Source organism: Balaenoptera borealis (assembly GCF_965194805.1).
Source record: "Balaenoptera borealis genome assembly, chromosome: 10".
Classification (NCBI taxonomy): domain Eukaryota; kingdom Metazoa; phylum Chordata; class Mammalia; order Artiodactyla; family Balaenopteridae; genus Balaenoptera; species Balaenoptera borealis.
The window spans coordinates 9,466,487-9,484,579 of record NC_138874.1 but is presented as its reverse complement, the minus strand read 5'-3'; positions in this window follow the sequence as shown (position 1 = coordinate 9,484,579).

Here is an 18,093-nt window from a genome sequence, read left to right as displayed (position 1 = left end):
CTTCCTCACTACTGAGATAAGACCTTCCTGAACCTAATGCCCTGTGAATTATGAGCTTTTCCAGTCTGGCTGTGGGAACAGGCACTGTGCTTGGCCCTCTGTGGACACCAGTCACGGTTCACTCTAGTCCTTTCTGATGGTTCCTTCTATGGCCTTGTGTGGATTCCTCACACACATGTGCTGATTAGTACTCAACTGAGTAATGAGGGGGACCCTCTGAGGATCCCCAGGTTTGTCTCTCCGTGTAGCCCTCTCCTCTCTGGTACTCTGATCTATGGACAGTAGCTGCCTTGGTTTCCCTAAACTCATAACTCCATTTCTTCAATGCAGGAAGTTTGCCAGATTCTACCTCAGTTTCTCCACTCAGCACCATGGCCTAAAATTTTTCTCAAGGTAGTAAGTGGGGATAATCATAGGGCTCACCTTCTTTGTTTTTTGTCCCTTTGTTTTTTGATCATTGTTCTTCTTTCCTTGATGTGGAGCGTCTTTAAAACCATTGATTCATATATCTTGTCTATTTTGGGGGGGTTGTTTCAGGCTGGACAATAAATTGAGTCCATATTACTCCATCTTTGCTGGAAATAGAAACTAAGGGTGTGTTTTATTTTTTTAAGATACTATCTTAAACATTTTATGAAATCAACAAATCAAGATTCCAGAAAAACAGAGGGCACCAAAATTTATGCCTAGTGCCTGCTGATTAAATTATCCATTTAACTGTTCACTATATTCTTGTGATTGGGGTTGATAATATCTAAGTTTGTGTGTAATACTAAATTCTACATTAACAAAGTGGCAATATTTTTCAAAACCCAAATTGGGGCTTTTGGATTAAGATTTTTTTGGTTTATTAATTTATAAGAAGAGGACTGTTCAGACACTACTGTAGATAGACATTTGATAGAAATTAACTGGAAAAAAACATAAAGTGTTAAGACCCCTACCATAAATATTTTTTTTTTTAAAGCCCATGTGCAGCAACGAAGACCCAACGCAGCCAAAAATAAATAAAACCCCTACCATAAATATTGATGGTCCATTTAGTTTTAAAATTAAATATTATACCAAGATGTTGTTCTTTTTAGAATCCTGTCCTTCCCATCAATAATCTTTCACTACAGGTTTAGGTTACTTTTGTATTAAAGCATATATTCTGCAAAAAAGAAAGAAGTTTATTGTGTAAAACCAGATTATATTATAATTGAAGAAATAATGCTGAAAAGTAGATGTGCTCTCTAGAAGGAACAAGATGAAACATTGATTTTTGTAGTCTTTAATTCCCAATCCCAATACCTGTTATAAAACATTTATAATCCAAATAAAATTAATTTCTATAACTGTAAAATTTTATCATATAACCCATAATATTTACCACCTTCAAAAGGACAAACAAGTCTCTGGCTGGCATTTAATGTCTTTCTTACTTGGGCTCTTCCACCTCTTTCCAACCTTATCTCCCATAAGAATCTTTATTTTAATCACATGTTCCCTCACTATTGTTTGATTTCTCACTATGCAGCAATCCACACCGTGTCCTCATCTGCATAATATTTGTTCCTCCCTCTCCTCACCGCAGCTCCCCATTCAGTCATTCAAAGGCTTAACAATACTTTTTGCCCTTGTTATTCTTGTGAATTTTACAACTCAAAAGGATCTCTTTCTCTCATATTTCTATTTCCTCTAAACTTTTTATAGCACTTACTGTCTGTATCAAGCATTCGACAATCCATTATCCAGCTATATGTATTTTCATTTCACTATCTGTACATGTCTTCCCAAGAATATGTAAGTTTTTTGCGGTAAGGGATATGCCTTTTTAATGAAATGATGACTAGATTATAAGATTACCTATCATTTACTTTACAGACAAAAAGATTTGCTGATTAATTATTTTAGGCATAAAGGCTCTAATTTAAAATACTATATTCTCAGAGAAGGGCAACATATTATAACCATTGACACCGTAACATATGGCCTTTCATCATTAATTAAGGTTCTGATACCAAGGAGCAGCACTGGTAGATTTTGTTGGTGGGAAATAAGCTGAGTTACATTTGGGAAACCACAGTGGAGTGCTCGGGGCAGTCAGACAGGCCTGAGGGCCCATGGGGAAAAGCAACATCCCAAAGGGAAGCTAGAAGCCAGGGGGTCAATGGAGAAGCCCGGGAATGTGTATGCAGAAAGCTGGCCCTTGCTGGGAGTGAGCTGATGACTCTTCCAGCTGCTCAAGTCATACCAAAACCTAGGTCATGGCTCCTCATTCTTCAGGAAGGTTCACTGCCTGTGATGGACAAAAACAATAACGAGGTCATGCTGGGGCGAAATGCCTGACGATGGTTCCTTACTGTTCTATCAAGTTTCAAACAAAATATCTCATTACTGTACAAGGCCAAGTTTCACCACTGTCCAGCTGCTTTACTTCTACCTCCTATACAAGTTTTGGATCTTCCTCTTCCCCCTATTCTCCCTCCAACACAATTTTTCACAAGTCAGAGGTCGCACTCTATTTCAGGGCTTAAGATTGTATTGATCTGTCGCTCAGTACGTGCTTGGCCCTCAAGGAGCTGAGCCAGGCGAAGCCACAGGGTGCTGACCAGCGTCACTCCCGTCGGTCATTAACAGCAGCGAGCAGGTGGGCAGGAACGTGACGGCCTCAGCCAGCTGGAGTGAGCGACAGGTAACGGTCCCAGGCAGCCAGGCCTGAAAAAGGAAGGAGGGCCTACAGGGCTGCCCGTATCCACGCGACTCCTCGGTGCCTGCTTCGGGCGAACGCCGAGGGCCTCCCAGCATGCCCCACCCTCCTCCTCCTGGTCTCTGCAGGAGGGGTCTTCCCGTCTTTACTAGCTCTTCAGCCTGAGATGGGCACTTCCCATCTGCTCCTCCTCCTCCCTACGAGGTTGCCAGACCAACCCTACCTATCCTGCAAGGTCAGGCTGGTCTGGCTTTTAATCTCTTCTCTTCCCAGTGGAGCGTTTGTCATAAACACTGTGCCCTGCTTCCATCCGGACTTCCCTTTTGGAGTATCAAAACCTTCTGCTTGTGCCAATGAACCCCAAGAAACATTTCTGAAAAGTGAAGCAGTAACTCGAATGGGTCATATTTATCGTGAGTGTTCTGTCCAAAATGAAAAATACTTGAACTTCTGGGGAGTCTCAAGATCTCTGGGAAGTGGAATTTCATAGACTGTCACACGGTTGTGTATAGAAACGTCAACCCCAATTCTGTGTGTCAATCATCTTAGGTTCCCACCTCCCACTTCCGTTAGGTATTCTTCACTTCAGAGAGTCCCCCTCTCAGCCCCACCTCAGGTCAGCCTCTCCTCTCTGAAAGGCCATTGCTGGTAGAGTCTGTGCCATGGCACCTCATGCCTGGAGGTACTGGCTGCTCTCTGTACCTTGGGTCTAACTGCTGTGGAGCCTTGGGAACGGAAGGACACCTTGCACAGGTGTTCTTAGGTGTTCTCTCTAAGACTTAGTGTGGAGCGCCTAGTGAGCAATAATCACCTGTTTGTTGATTCAAACGGTCACCCTTTCTTAATTGTTCTATTACCATAATTTATAGGTTCTAAGATTTACTTTTTTCCTCCCAATTTTAATGTCCCTTAAAGTGGCTTGCATCTTGCATTCGATGGTATATCATAGTTCAAGTGACAGCGTTTCTATTTCTTAGCAGTACATAAAAATGGTGTATCTTGCCATTGACAGAAGCTTAGATTCAATTCAATTCTTTACTGTGATTATGACTCTGCTACTTTAAATCCTCCAGTGGCTCCCCTTGCCCTACAGTGTAGTATTCCAACTCCTCAGCATGGTATACAAACCATCTCACCTCCATTCCATGCTCTGGGCTCAGCCTCCATCACCAGCCTCTGGCTCCAATCCATGCTCCTCACACCAGATGCCGAGGTCGTCCTGAACTTGCTGTAGTTTCCCAAATGCACAGTGCCGCCTCCTGCCACTTTGAAAACCTGGCACGTTCACACTCATTCTTCAAGGTGGCACTCAACCATCACCTCCCTGGAAATCTGCTCCTAACTTAGCGGCTCCCTCCCACCTCCAACCCTTGGCAGCCTTCATTTCCCCTTATCATAGAGCCTGTCGCATGGCACTGTAGACTTGCCGATCTTCCCCACCCCACCGTTCTGTGAAGAAGGAAAGAGCATTGAGGGCACCGAGCCTTTTCAGCTCCAGTGCTGCACCCCAGGCTTGGCTCCCAGGAGACGCTGGATCCTGAACAGATAGATGGTTGTCCTCTAGCTCCCATGGACTCGCCTTTGCCCACCACAGGCAGTGCTTAGCACGGGATCTAGATCAATAAAAGTAGCCCTTATTATTGCTGTTGTTAAGTTCTGGGGATATTTTTCCATATATTTCCCAGACCTTTCCTCTCTCTACATTAATTCAGGCTTCAACCACTTTCTGATCAGATAAGGTGAAAATATGTTCCTTCCTGTACCCTTTATATACTCTATACCCAGTAATTTATAATCTACATGGACCTACTGCGTCAAATCTTTCATCTTCTTCAAATGTAATTTTGACCATGTCATTCTCTCCTTCCTTGTAATCATGCCATACCTTTAATAGCAAACTTGAATTCTTGGTCATTGTTTTTTGGGGGGGAACTTTAAAAATTCCTCCAGCGCATGGCTCTGTCTTACCTGACTGCTTTCAAATTTCTGCAACCAAATCGCCCCTTCTCCAAAACGTCTTATGATTGTCAGTGGCACCCCCCTTCTCGACACTTCATTAATAGAAAATCCCCTCTCCCCCGTGGTAAATTTGTAACAGTAATGAGACATTTCATTTCAGTAGAGGTATTTCACAAATAAATTTCTCTAACTATAGGGTGGGAAGTTATTAAAAAAGGAAGTTTACAATGTGTTTTAAGACACTGATAATTATTACGACTTTACCTAACTTAATGTACTCTTAACCGGTCAAACACTTGGCACACAAGCAAGCAGAGAAGAGGTGTTTCACAAATAAATAATGTGATGATTCTCTGAGTGAGTTTGCAATTTTTGTTTAAACAGTCAACTATCTTTTAAAAGGCTTTAAATCTTTTAAATATCCCCTATATTAAATGTAGGTGCTCCCATCCTGAAACTTTGCCATTTTGACCCTCTCTGCTGATTAAAATATTCTCTTCAAAAGCTTCAGTTATTTGCCAATATTTGCAGTGTAGACATTTTTTCACATATTAAAAAAAAATTGGTTCACGAACTTCACTTACTATAGGAATACCAAGACTCCTTAGTGAATATCTCAAGAATCTAAAAGAGTACCATTGGCCACCCATCAAGTCATTAATGACTGTCTACTAAGTAGCAGGGCTTCAGGGAGTGTGAACTGAAGGGAAAGTAGCATTTTTACACCTTCTGCTACCATATCCGTTTCTTCATTACCCCGAGGGGCCTTCTTTGTAGAAGGACATATTATCTGATCTTTTAAAAATCATAAAGTTGAATTTCCATTCTGTCCCTTCATTTCCCACAGCCTTTGTAAAGTCAAGAAGCGTTGGAGGAAAAACAATTTTGTTCCATTTCTTAAGAGCCCAGAGATGGCATTTTCATCTTCAGTGTTTTATTTTTGAATTTTCATTATTATTTATTTGTGTTACCTCTGCTTTGGACAGGTAAACAATTGCTAATGACCGTATGAACTTGCTACAAATGTATCACCCCAAATCCTTAGGTATGTCTTATGCACACTCTTTGTCCCTATTTAAATATTATTTCTCTCTTGATATGCATTCTTGTTTTATATTGTCTTGCATTACAAAGTTGTTTTTTTTTTTTTAAAAAGACTTTATCTTTTAGAGCAGTTTGGGGTTCACAGTAAAGTCGAGCAGACGGTATGGCGAGTTCCCGTTTATTCCGTCCCCACGTCAACGCAGCCTCTCCCCACTGTCCACACCTCCCACCACAGTGCTACAGTTGTAACGATCAAAGAACCTGCAGTGACACATTATTATCACCCAAGGTCCATTGTTTACATCCTTAGTGTTGTGCTCTGTAGGTTTTGACAAACGTGTCATGATATGTATGCACCATTATAGTATCATACAGAATGGTTTACCCTAAAAAACCTCTGTGCTCTGCCTACACATCCTATCCTCCTCCGTAACCCCTAGAAACCATCGATCTTTTTACTATTTCCATAGGTTTGCTTTTTCCAGAATGTCACATAGGTGGAATCATACAGTATGTTGCTTTTACAGATTGATTTTTTTCACTTATTAATATGGACTTAAGTTTCCTCCATATCTTTTCATGGCTTGATAGCCATTTCATTTTCTTGCTGAATAAATTTTCATTGTCTGGATGTACCACAGTTTATTGATCCATTCACCTGCTGAAGGACATCTTGGTTGCTTCCAAGATTTGGCATTCCCACCAGCAATGAATGAGAGTTCCCTTTGTTCCATATCATCATCAGCATTTTATGTTGTCAGTGCTTTGGATTTTAGCCATTCTCATAGAGCTTCCTGGATCTGTGGTTTGGTGTCTGACATTGATTTGGGGAAATTCTCAATCATTGTCACTTAAAATATTTCTTCTTTTCTCTCTTTCTCCTTCTTCTGATATTCCCATTACATGTATGTATGTTATGTAAAACTTTTGTAGTTGTCCCACAGCTCTTGGATATTTTGGTCCTTTTTTGTTTTCTGTCTTCTTTCCCTTTGCTTTTCCATTCTGGAACTTTTTATTGACATAACCTAAAGCTCTGAGGTTCTTTCCTCATCCATGTCCAGTCTACTAATGAGCCCATCAAAGGCATTCTTCATTTCTGTTATAGTGTTTTTTTTATCTCTAGCATTTCTTTTTGATACTTTCTGAGAATTTCCATCTCTGTGCTTACATTGCCCATCTCTTCTTGCCTGCTGTCTGCTTTCTCCATTTGAGCCTTTAGCGTATTGTCATAGTGGTTTTCAGTTCCCTGTCTGATAATTCCAACATTCTTGCCATATCAGAGACTAGTTCTGATGCTTGTTCTGTCTCTTCAAACTGTGTGGTTTGCCTTTTAGTATGCCTTGTGATTTTTTCTTGATAGCCAGACATGATGTACTCGGCAAACGCAACTGCAGTAAATAGGCCTTTAATGATGTGGTGGTGAGGTGTGAGGGGAAGGGAAGTATCTCTAGTCCTGTGATTAGGTCTCAGTCTTTTAGTGAGCCTGTGCCTCTGGACTGTGAACTTCACAAATACTTCTCAGTCCCCTCTCCCGCTTAGGCGAGACAGGAACACTAGAGTGGGTCGGAGCTGGGTGTTTCCTTTCCGCCATGGGAAAGGTTAGAGGCAGCTGGAGTTGGGCATTTCCTTCCCCCAGGATGGCGAGCCTCTGATAAAACCCCGATAGTTTAGGCTTTGGTAGAATAGTTTCTCTGGAGGGCAGGTTTTGCTAAAAACAGAATGCTCTGGGTATTTCAAAATGGTTCCTTTTCCTACTTCCCCTGCTGATATTCAGCATGAGAACCTCGTCAAAATCCTGGAGGTAGGGGAGTTCCCTGGCAGTCCAGTGGTTAGGACTTGGGGCCTTCACTGCCGAACCCACGTGGGCCTGGGTTCAATCCCTGGTTGGGGAACTAAGATCCTGCAAGCCACGCGTCCAAAAAAAAAAAAAATCCTGGAGGTAAAACTCATAAATGTGCGCCCACCGCCCCCAGAGTTTTTCTCTCTCAGATTGGTCTACACTGAGACCTTCAGCAGTTTGTCAGTTGCGGTTCAGGTTTTCCTACCCTGGTACTCCTTCCCATGGAGGTGTCTGCTTGTGTGTTTCTGTTCTGGTAAATTGCAATTCCCTGTATTGGCCCATTGGTCTCTTGAGTTTTAAGGACAGCAGTTTGCTCTGTGACATCACTCCTCTGATGAATCTAAGAGGAATTGTTGATGCTTCAGTTTGTTGAACTGTCTACTTGTTGTTAGGAAGGAGTGATGACTTGCAAGTTCCTTACCTGCTCACCATTAAATAGTTTTAAGTATTTGAAAACAAAATGACTATTTTATTGTTATATTGATATACTTTTGTGGTCATGATTAATGTATCATAATTCAACCACTCTCTTGTCATTGAACATTTAGGTGCTACTACCTTTCCTTTATTTCTTATTTATACTTCAGCTAAAATGAAGTATATCTTTCTGCACTTAAAATTACTCTTTTGTTTAATTTTCTTCTTAGATCCAAAATTCACATCCATAATCCTCAATCTCAAACTCTGTTTAAAAAATGACTGTATTACTCATAATTGATCAGATCCTTTGTGGCAGGGGGCGAGGAGGAGAGAGATGGGGACTGGCCTCTTTCCACAGCTGCCCTGATTGAAATGGAAAATCTCTGAGCACCACAGAAAGTTGCCTGTTGAAACAACTAACAGCACAATCCCCTTTCTCTACAAAAGAATTGAGGAGTTCTGAAACTGAGAGAGCTTTTATTGAATTACTGTTGATGGGCATCTCTGAAATGCAAGTTCTTAACGACCACAAAAGAAAGGTCCATTAACTTCTATTAACCTTTGAGAAATTCTGTTCTATAATGCGCAACCTAAACTTGCCCTTCTGTTTCAACTGATTTAAACTTCACTCCATGCTGATGGTGCCCAGTGTAAATTACTGATGAAGAAGTACTAGTTCCTTTCACTGAAACAGCTCCGTTACAGGTGCTGGTTTGAGGTAATTCATGCATAGGTTCTCTGCACTCTTGTTTGCCTTTGGTGCCCCCTACCTTCCCTTTCGGTGCATTTCCATCTTCTGGCTCCTCTTCATTATTTCCCTCTTTCACAATGTTCCCATGTTCCCATATTCCCCAGAGAAAACCTGATTGGATAAAACTAATTGATAATAGCATAAAACTGTTTGCCTTTTAAAAGGGATCAAAATATCAGCTTGGTGTTTTGTGTCCACCTAGAGGGGTAGGATAGGGAGGGTGGGACGGAGACGCAAGAGGGAGGAGATATGGGGATATATGTATATGTATAGCTGATTCACTTTGTTATACAGCAGGAACTAACACAACATTGTAAAGCAATTATATGCCAATAAAGATGTTAAAATTAAATAAATAAAAGGGATCAAAATAATGTAACACAAAGGAATGAAACGCTAATGGTGCAATTGCATATAGGAACAGTCTTAAGTCAAATATGCTAATCACCATTTATTCTATAAAAAGCACAAAAAAATCAACTATTAATTTTCATATTTATTTGAACATTTTATAGTCTGGAAAATGAGAAAAGTGAAGATAATTTTTTCAGGTGACTGAAGCTTTGCAAACAGATCAATCTGTGAAACAATGTTTGTGGAGGGGCAAGACTGATTTTGTTATGCAGGCACATTTATGAAAATCATTTCTAAGTGTTCTATTTAAATTTTTAATTAAATAAGGTATACATAAATTAATATTTATATTATAAAATTAGAACATTACAGACAAGGCTAAAGTCTCCTGTAAGTATTACTTTCTCCCAATCCTGGTCCTTTTCCCATTGCCCAGAGATAGCCATTATCAGCCATTGTTAAGAGTTTGGCATGTATCCATTCTTTAAATAAAAACCAGCTTTATTGAGGAATAATTGTCATACAATCAACTGCACATATTTAAAGTGTACAATTTGACAAGTTTTGACATAGGCATACACCTATGAAAGCGTCACCACAGGCTCCATGTGGCGAGTGTATTCATCACACCCAGAGGTGACTCATTTCCCTTTGTAATGTCTTCTTCCTTCCCATCCTCAGGCCCAGGAACCCATTGATCAGCTTTCTGTCACTATAGATAGTTTGAATTTCAATAGGTTTATATCAGTGGACTCATACAGTATGTCCTCTTTTTTTTCTGGCCTTTCTCACTCAGCATAACTATTTTGAGATTCATCCACATTGTTATGTGTATCAAGAGTCCATTCCTTTTATTGCTGAATAGTATTTCATTATAAAGGTATACCCCAATATTTTTACCTATTCACCTGTTGAATATTTGAGTTGTTTCCAGTTTACAGCTATTACAAATAAAGCTGTAGTAAACATTAGTGTTCAAGTCTTTGTCTGGACACATGCTTGTTAAAAACTTGGGTAAATACATGGAATAGCAAGATCATGTGGTAGGTGTATATGTAAAATTTTAAGAAACTGCCAAATGGTTTTCCAAAGAGATTGTACCCCTTAGCATGTCAACCACCAGGGTATGAGAATTCCAGTTCTTCCACATCCTTGCCAACACGTGATATGGTCAGTCTTAAATTTTAGCCTTTCTAACAGGTGTTAAGTAGTAGCTCATTATAGTTTTAATTAGAATTTCTCAGAAGCCTAGTGACATGACCATCTATTCATGTGCTTATTTGCATCTTCTTTGGTGAAGTGTTTCTTTGTATGTTTTGTCCATTTTTGGGGGGGTTGTTTGTTTCCTTATGTGTTGAGGGTTCTTCTTACATTTTGGATAAAAGTCCTGTGTCAGATACATGCTTGCAAATATTTTCTCCCAGAAGTGGCTGGTCTTTCCATTATTCTAAGTTTCTCTAGAAAAGCAAAAGTATTGAAATTTGATGAACTCCAATATTTCCATTTTTAAATTGATATTGTATTTTTGGTGTTGTACTTAAGAAATCTTTGCTTAACCCAAAGTCACAAAAATTTCTTCTCTTTTCTTCCAGAAGTTTTATAGTTTTAGGTTTTACATTTATGTACATGTCTTTTAAATATGCTTTAATTGCCCTTAGGTGAGTAACTAAATGTGGAATAACTGGATCATATAGTAGGTGTACATTTAATTTTTTAGGAAACTGCCAAGCTGTATTATTTCTGACTTCATTTTATTTCCTTTATTGGCTTTATGAACCATAACTCTTATTTGTGTTATTTTGGTGGTTGCTTTAGAATTTATTGTATAAATCTTTAACATATCACAGTATATCTTTAAATGACATTATAACAATCCTGCATAACAACCTTAGAAGAGTATACTTCCATTTTTCCCCTCTAGGCTTTAGAGCCATTGTTGACACTAATTTTACCCCTACATATAGTATAAACCCCACATACATTGTTACTATTTTCCTTTAAAAAATCTATGAGCTTTTAAGTACTCTTAATAAGAAGAAAAATATCCTTTTCTATTTAACCATATATTCATCACTTCTGGTGCTCTTCATTCCTTTGCATAGATCGAAATTTCCATCTAGTGTCATCTTCTGTCTGCCTAAAGGATTTCCTTTAACAATTCCTGTAATATAGGTCTGCCAGAGATGAACTGTCTCAACTTTTGTATGTCTGAAAAAGCCTATTTTGTCTTTGTTTTTGAGAGACATTTCTACTGGGTATACAATTCTAGTTGACAGTTTTTTCTTTCTATTCTTTAAAGATGCTCCACTGTCTCCTGGGTTGCATGGATGAGAAATCTGTTGTCATCCTTATTTTTATTCCTCTGTAATGTGTCTTTTTTCCTGTGGCTGCTTTAAGATTTTGTCTTTGTCCATGGCTTTGAGCAATTTGATTATACTGTGCCTTGGTGAAATTGTGGTCATATTTCTGGTGCTTGGTACTCCCTGAGATTTTTGGATCTGTTAGTTTAAGGTTTTCATCAACTTTGGAAAACTTTCAGTTTCTTTAGACATTTTTTGGTTCCCCTCCTTCTTTCCATTTCAGGGATTTCAGTTACATATTTACTAGGTGACTTGAAGTTATCCCACAGTTAATTTTCACTTTTTAAAAAAATTATTTTTTCTCTCTGAGTTTCATTTTCAACACTTTCAGTTGCTATGTCTTCAAGTCACTAATCTTTTCTTCTGCAATATCTTATTGGCTGTTAATCCCAGCCAGTGTATACTTCATTTTAGGTATTACAGTTTTAATCTCCAGAAGTTCTATTTTGGGTTTTTAATATTTCCTATGTCTCTGATTAGCTTGTTGAACCTGTGGAATACAGTTATGATAAAAGTTTTAATGTCCTTCCCTGTGAATTCTAACATCTGTGTCAGTTCTGGGTCAGTTTCAATTGACTAATTTTTCTCCTGATTATGAGCCTACATTTTCCTCCTTCTTGTAAGCCTGGCCGTCTTTGTATTCCAGACATTGTGCATGGACCTTGATGGGTACTGGATATTTTTGTATTTCTATAGCTTATATTTGTATTTCTTGAGCTTCTTGGGGTGCAGCTAAGTTACTTGAAAAGAGTTTCATTCTTTTGGGTCTTGCTTTTAAGATCTGTTAGACGACCTGAGACAGTGCTTGCTTAGTCTAGAGATAATTATTTCCCACTACTGAGGCAAAACTCTTCTGTACACTCTACCAAATGCCCATGAAATGTAAGGTTTTTTTCCCAGTCTCCCTGGTAGGAACAAGCGCTGTTACTGGCCCTGAGTGAGCACCAGGTACTGCTCCCTCTAATCCCCTCACGTATTTCCTCTAGTTGCCCTTTCCCCAGTCTTGAGTAATGTCCAACATGAAGGTACCTATCAGTAAGTGTTATGCTGAGTAGTCAAGGGGGACATTCCATGATCTCCAGGGACCCTTTCTGTGATGTCTCTGTAGGACTCTGTCCTGTGACTTCCAGCTGTCTTGATCTTCTCAGACTTCTAGCTACATCTCTTCAAATCAGGGAGTCCACTGGGCTCTGCCTGGGTTCCTTTTCTCTGCACCGCAACCTGGAAATTCTCTCAAGGCAGTAAGCTGGGCAGTCATAGGAATCACCCTGTTTATATGCCAGCTCTTGGGGATCACTCTCCTTCTTTGCCTGGTGTGATTGTATCATATTTATCCATTCTCCTACTGATGGACATTTAGGTTGTTTCTGATCTTTGCTATTACAGACAATGCTGCAGCCAGCAATCTCATGCATGTCTCCTTGCATCATGTGTAAGAGTTCCTTTAGGGAAGGTACAGAAGTCAAATTGCTCTCCAGTGTGACCATATGAGTTTACATTCCTACAGCGTATGAAGACTTGTTCCTCCACAGTCTCGCCAATACTTTATATTGGCAACCTTTTAAGTTTCTGCCAACCTGCTAGTTCATTATTGTTTTAATCTGTATTTCTCTTATTTTTAGAAGGTTGAGTCCCTGTTCACATTTTTATTTGCCATTTTTGTTTCTTCTAGGAATTCTTTGTTTTGTCTTTGCCTAACCTTATATTGAATTATGTTTATTGTATTTTAATTTGTTTGAATAAATGCTTAAAATTTTAGAAACTCATCTTTTATTTTATATATATAAATTATATATAATATTCTATTTTATTGAATATAATTATAAATACAAATATTTTATAATTATATTTTATTTTATATTTCATAATTATAAAATAGAACATTACATATATAATTAATTTCTCTAAGTTTATACCCTCTTTTATAATTCTCTATTGTCTTTTTTTAAATAATTTTTTTAAATTTATTTTTTTATTTTTTATTATTATTTTTTTAATCAGTCATCAATTTTATACACATCACTGTATACATGTCAATCCCAATCGCCCAATTCAGCACACCACCATCCCCACCCCACCGCAGTTTTCCCCCCTTGGTGTCCACACGTTTGTTCTCTACATCTGTGTCTCAACTTCTGCCCTGCAACCCGGTTCATCTGTACCATTTTTCTAGGTTCCACATACATGCGTTAATATACGATATTTGTTTTTCTCTTTCTGACTTACTTCGCTCTGTATGACAGTCTCTAGATCCATCCATGTCTCAACAAATGACTCAATTTCGTTCCTTTTTATGGCTGAGTAATATTCCATTGTATATATGTACCACAACTTCTTTATCCATTCGTCTGTCGATGGGCATTTAGGTTGCTTCCATGACCTGGCTATCGTAAATAGTGCTGCAGTGAACATTGGGGTGCATGTGTCTTTTTGAATTACGGTTTTCTCTGGGTATATGCCCAGTAGTGGGATTGCTGGGTCATATGGTAATTCTATTTTTAGTTTTTTAAGGAACCTCCATATTGTCCATATCTCCATTATCGCACAGAATTTGAATTTTATCTGGTCAGGTTTATCAGAATTTTATGTCTTTTGATTTTTCGACTTAAGAAAGCCTTTCCTGTTACCAAAGTTATTAAGAGATTCTCTTACATTCTATCTTAATAATTTTAAAGTTAAAATGTTTGACAGTTAGATATTTAATCTATTTAAAGCTTACTTTTGTGTATACAGTGAGGCAGTGATACAAATTGTATTGTTCCTATAAATATCAAAATATCCCAATACTATTTTTTGAACTGTCCATCTTTTCACCATTTAACTGTCTCTATCATATAGCAGATTCCAAAAGGATACACGAGTCTGTGTCTTAAATTTCTTTTCTGTTCAATTAATCCACTGTTACTATTGGTTTGTAAGATCTTGCTGTTTTGGAAGGCAAATCCCTTCTCTTTGTTACTCTTTTTCAATATTATCTTGAATTTACCCTTCCATGTGAGTTTGCAATCAGGTTCATGTTCCCAAAAAAATCTTGTTAGTGTGATTGGGTTTGTAGTGAATCTTTAGATTCATTAGGGAATCATAACTATCTTTAGTATTGAGGTCTGTAATCTATTAACATGGTATAGCTCTTTATGTTGTCAGATTTATTTTCATGTTTTTTCAGTAAATCTTTGTAGTTTTTGTGATTTTTTTACTCAGTTTTATTGAATTTATTCCTAGTTACTTTATAGCTTTCTTTGCTGCTGTAAATGGGATCATTTTTGCCCCGTTGGTTATCGTTGGTATACAAGAAAGCTGCTGGTGTTCAATTTGTTGAACTTTCTCTCTCCTTCAAGCTAAAGTCACCTATTAGTTCTAAAAGTTCTCAGTTGACTCACTTGGATACACCTTTGTGTCTTAGCTTAGAATAAATTCTAAATGACAAGTTGTTAAACTAATTTTTTAAATGATTGGTGATTTTGTAGATTCCTAAGTCACCAATTTGAACCTGTGTTCTACATTCTGGGGGTACAAAGCACAGGAAACTATGCTCTCGGGTGCTGACTGTGCAATTTTTAGTTGATCACTGATAATATTCATTTGCCCTTTTCGCCTCACAACCAAAACAAAACAAAATCTCCTCTGGCTGACTTTTATTAGTTGGGTTTCAGTTTTTAACATATAAAGTTCATCTCTTTGAACAGATTTTCTCTCAAAATCTGGAGCAAGACGTCAATTGTTATATATAAAGATATATAAGAAAGCAGCTGGAAATCATACTGAGTATGATAGGGCCTAAGTCAAGGCACCAGGACACACGTGTGAGGGGTAAGTGAGGATCCTGAGGCTGGAGGAGAATTTCTAGAACAAAAGTACTTGCTGCCCAGCCTCACCTTTTCCTCTTCCCATCTCCCATGCTCCACCCACAGCATTCTAAGCGTTTTAGCCAAATACCATACTGAGAATCACCCACACTGTGTCATTCCCTTTTGGGGAAACCAAACACAGCACAAAAACTGTGGTTTTCTAGCTCATGTATCTTGATGGGTAGATAATTCAAAGTAAGCTGATAGGCGAAGACAAGAGAGATTTAACCTCCTATAGGTAGAAGGGCAGGCATTGCATAAGTGAGAAGTAGAAGACCTTGAAAAACGATTTATGCTTAAATCAGAACTACAATGAGGTACCACCTCACGCTGGTCAGAATGGCCATCATTAAAAAGTCTACAAATAACAAATGCTGGAGAGGGTGTGGAGAAAAGGGAACCCTCCTGCACTGTTGGTGTTAATGTAAGTTGGTGCAGCCACTATGGAGAACAGCATGGAGGTTGCTTAAAAACCTCAAAATAGAGTTACCATATGATCCAGCAATCCCACTCCTGGGCATATATCCAGGCAAAGCTATAATTCAAAAAGATACATGCACCCCTACATTCATAGCAGCACTAATCATAATAGCCAAGACATGGAAACAACCTAAATGTCCATTGACAGATGAATGAATAAAGAAGATGTGGTACATATATACCATGGAATACTACTCAGCCATAAAAAAGAATGAAATAATGCCATTTGCAGCAATACGGATGCAACTAGAGATTATTACACTAAGTGAAGTAAGTCAGAAAGAGAAAGACAAATACCATATGATATCACTTATAAGTGGAATCTAAAATATGATACAAATGAACTTATCTATGAAACAGAAACACACTCACAGACAGAGAACAGACTTGTGGTTGTCAAGGGGGAGGGGGGTTGGGGAGGATGGACTGGGAGTTTGGGGTTGGTAGATGCAAACGATTACATATAGAATGGATAAACAACAAGGTCCTACTGTATAGCACAGTTAACAATATTCAATATCCTGAGATAAACCATAATGGAAAAGAATATTTAAAAAAATGTATAAGCCTGCACACCACAACTACTGAAGCCTGCACGCCTAGAGCCCAAGATCCGCAACAAGAGAAGCCACTGCAATGAGAAGTCTGTGCACCGCAACGAAGAGTAGCCCCCGCTTGCTGCAACTAGAGAAAGCCCACACACAGCAACGAAGACCCAATGCAGCCAAAAATAAATAAAATTAAAAAAAAAAAAAGAATATATAGGGACTTTCTTGGCAGTCCAGTGGTTAAGACTCCATGCTACCAATGCAGGGGGCGCAGGTACGATCCCTGGTTGGGGAACGAAGATAGATCCCGCATCCCACGTGCCACATGGCGTGGCCAAAAAAAAAAAAAGAATGTATATGTGTGTATAACTGAGTCACTTTGCTGTACAGCAGAAATTAACACATTGTAAATCAACTATACTTCAATTAAAAAAAGAACTATTTCTGCTTAAACAAATGCACCAGAATGTTGTGCTCCTGTTAAACAGTATTCAAAGCAGCAAAAATGATAATATTTTCCTTAAGTTTTTCAGTCTCTCTATTAATGTTTTTGAATACATCATTTTTTGTGCATATATGCAAATCTACAAGGCAGTCAATTTGTGTGAGACGGTGAATGCTTAAAAAGGCCACAAAAAGACATTTTAAAATTTCCGATTTGAGTTTCCCTCACATTTGGACAAGGATGTAAATTCAACCCTGAAGTAAATTACAGTGTATTGTAAAGATGAAATGGTCTCTTGGCCTGCATTCTCTCCTCGCCACATCCTATCCTACACACAGCTGCCAGACTAATCCTCCAAAAACACGAATTTTCATATGCCACTTTTCAAAAACTAGCTTCCTGGCTTCCTGTTGCTGAAAAATAGTTTCACATGCTTTTGTATGGCATTCAAGGCTCTCCAGGATATGGACCCTCCCCAACATTTCAGTCCTGCTCATTTCTTTCACCATGCACAGGCCCATCTCCCAGCCATCCCAGCAAAGGTACCATGCATCTCCTAGGCTTGTTGGCTCATTCAGCGGTATCTGGAAAGGCTACTCCTGGGTCTCTTGCCAACCCCTAGAGTCAGGAGGCAGGGGTGATGGTGCCACGGCCTGATCACATGGATTGAGAGCGGAACGATGGTTCTCCGGGAGTACACTGGGGCATTACTATGAGAAGTTATGTGGCAAAACAGCAGAGACCCACTACCACTGCCTTAACATACTCTAGACAAACGTTCGCAAATATCTGTTCCAAAAAGGAGACAAATGAACTTACTAACTCTCATTTGCGCCTCTTCCACAACACAATTCCCCAAGGGTATATCAAGCCAGTTCAACTGAGGGACTGTCCCATTCTGGAACATAAGGAGTCTCCTATAATCCTAAATCCATACGCTATCATTGCAGGTCTAACCAGTTTGCTGGGTTCATTTACACACAATGTACAACAACCCTTTGAAATAAGGAAGTATGTGGTTCAACAATATAACTTTTTATCTCAGGTTGCATAAATTTAAGGAACACCCAAAATGATGTAAAATGAACAAAAACAACATACTTCAATGATGAATCAAATAAACTATGTTTTAAGTTGCTGTTTTCCCCATTTGAAGATAACATTTCTGATCACCGTCATTGTCTGTGAAAAGACACGAGACCAACAGTTTTCCCCCCACTTAAGGCTTTAGCCATAGTATCATAAACGAACGTCTCAAAATTTGCATGAAAACTTCCATGGCAAACTGTCAGTCTGAGGGTGGTCACCACCAAGCCACTTGGCTTCCAGAGGTCTTTAGTCCCTTTCTTCCA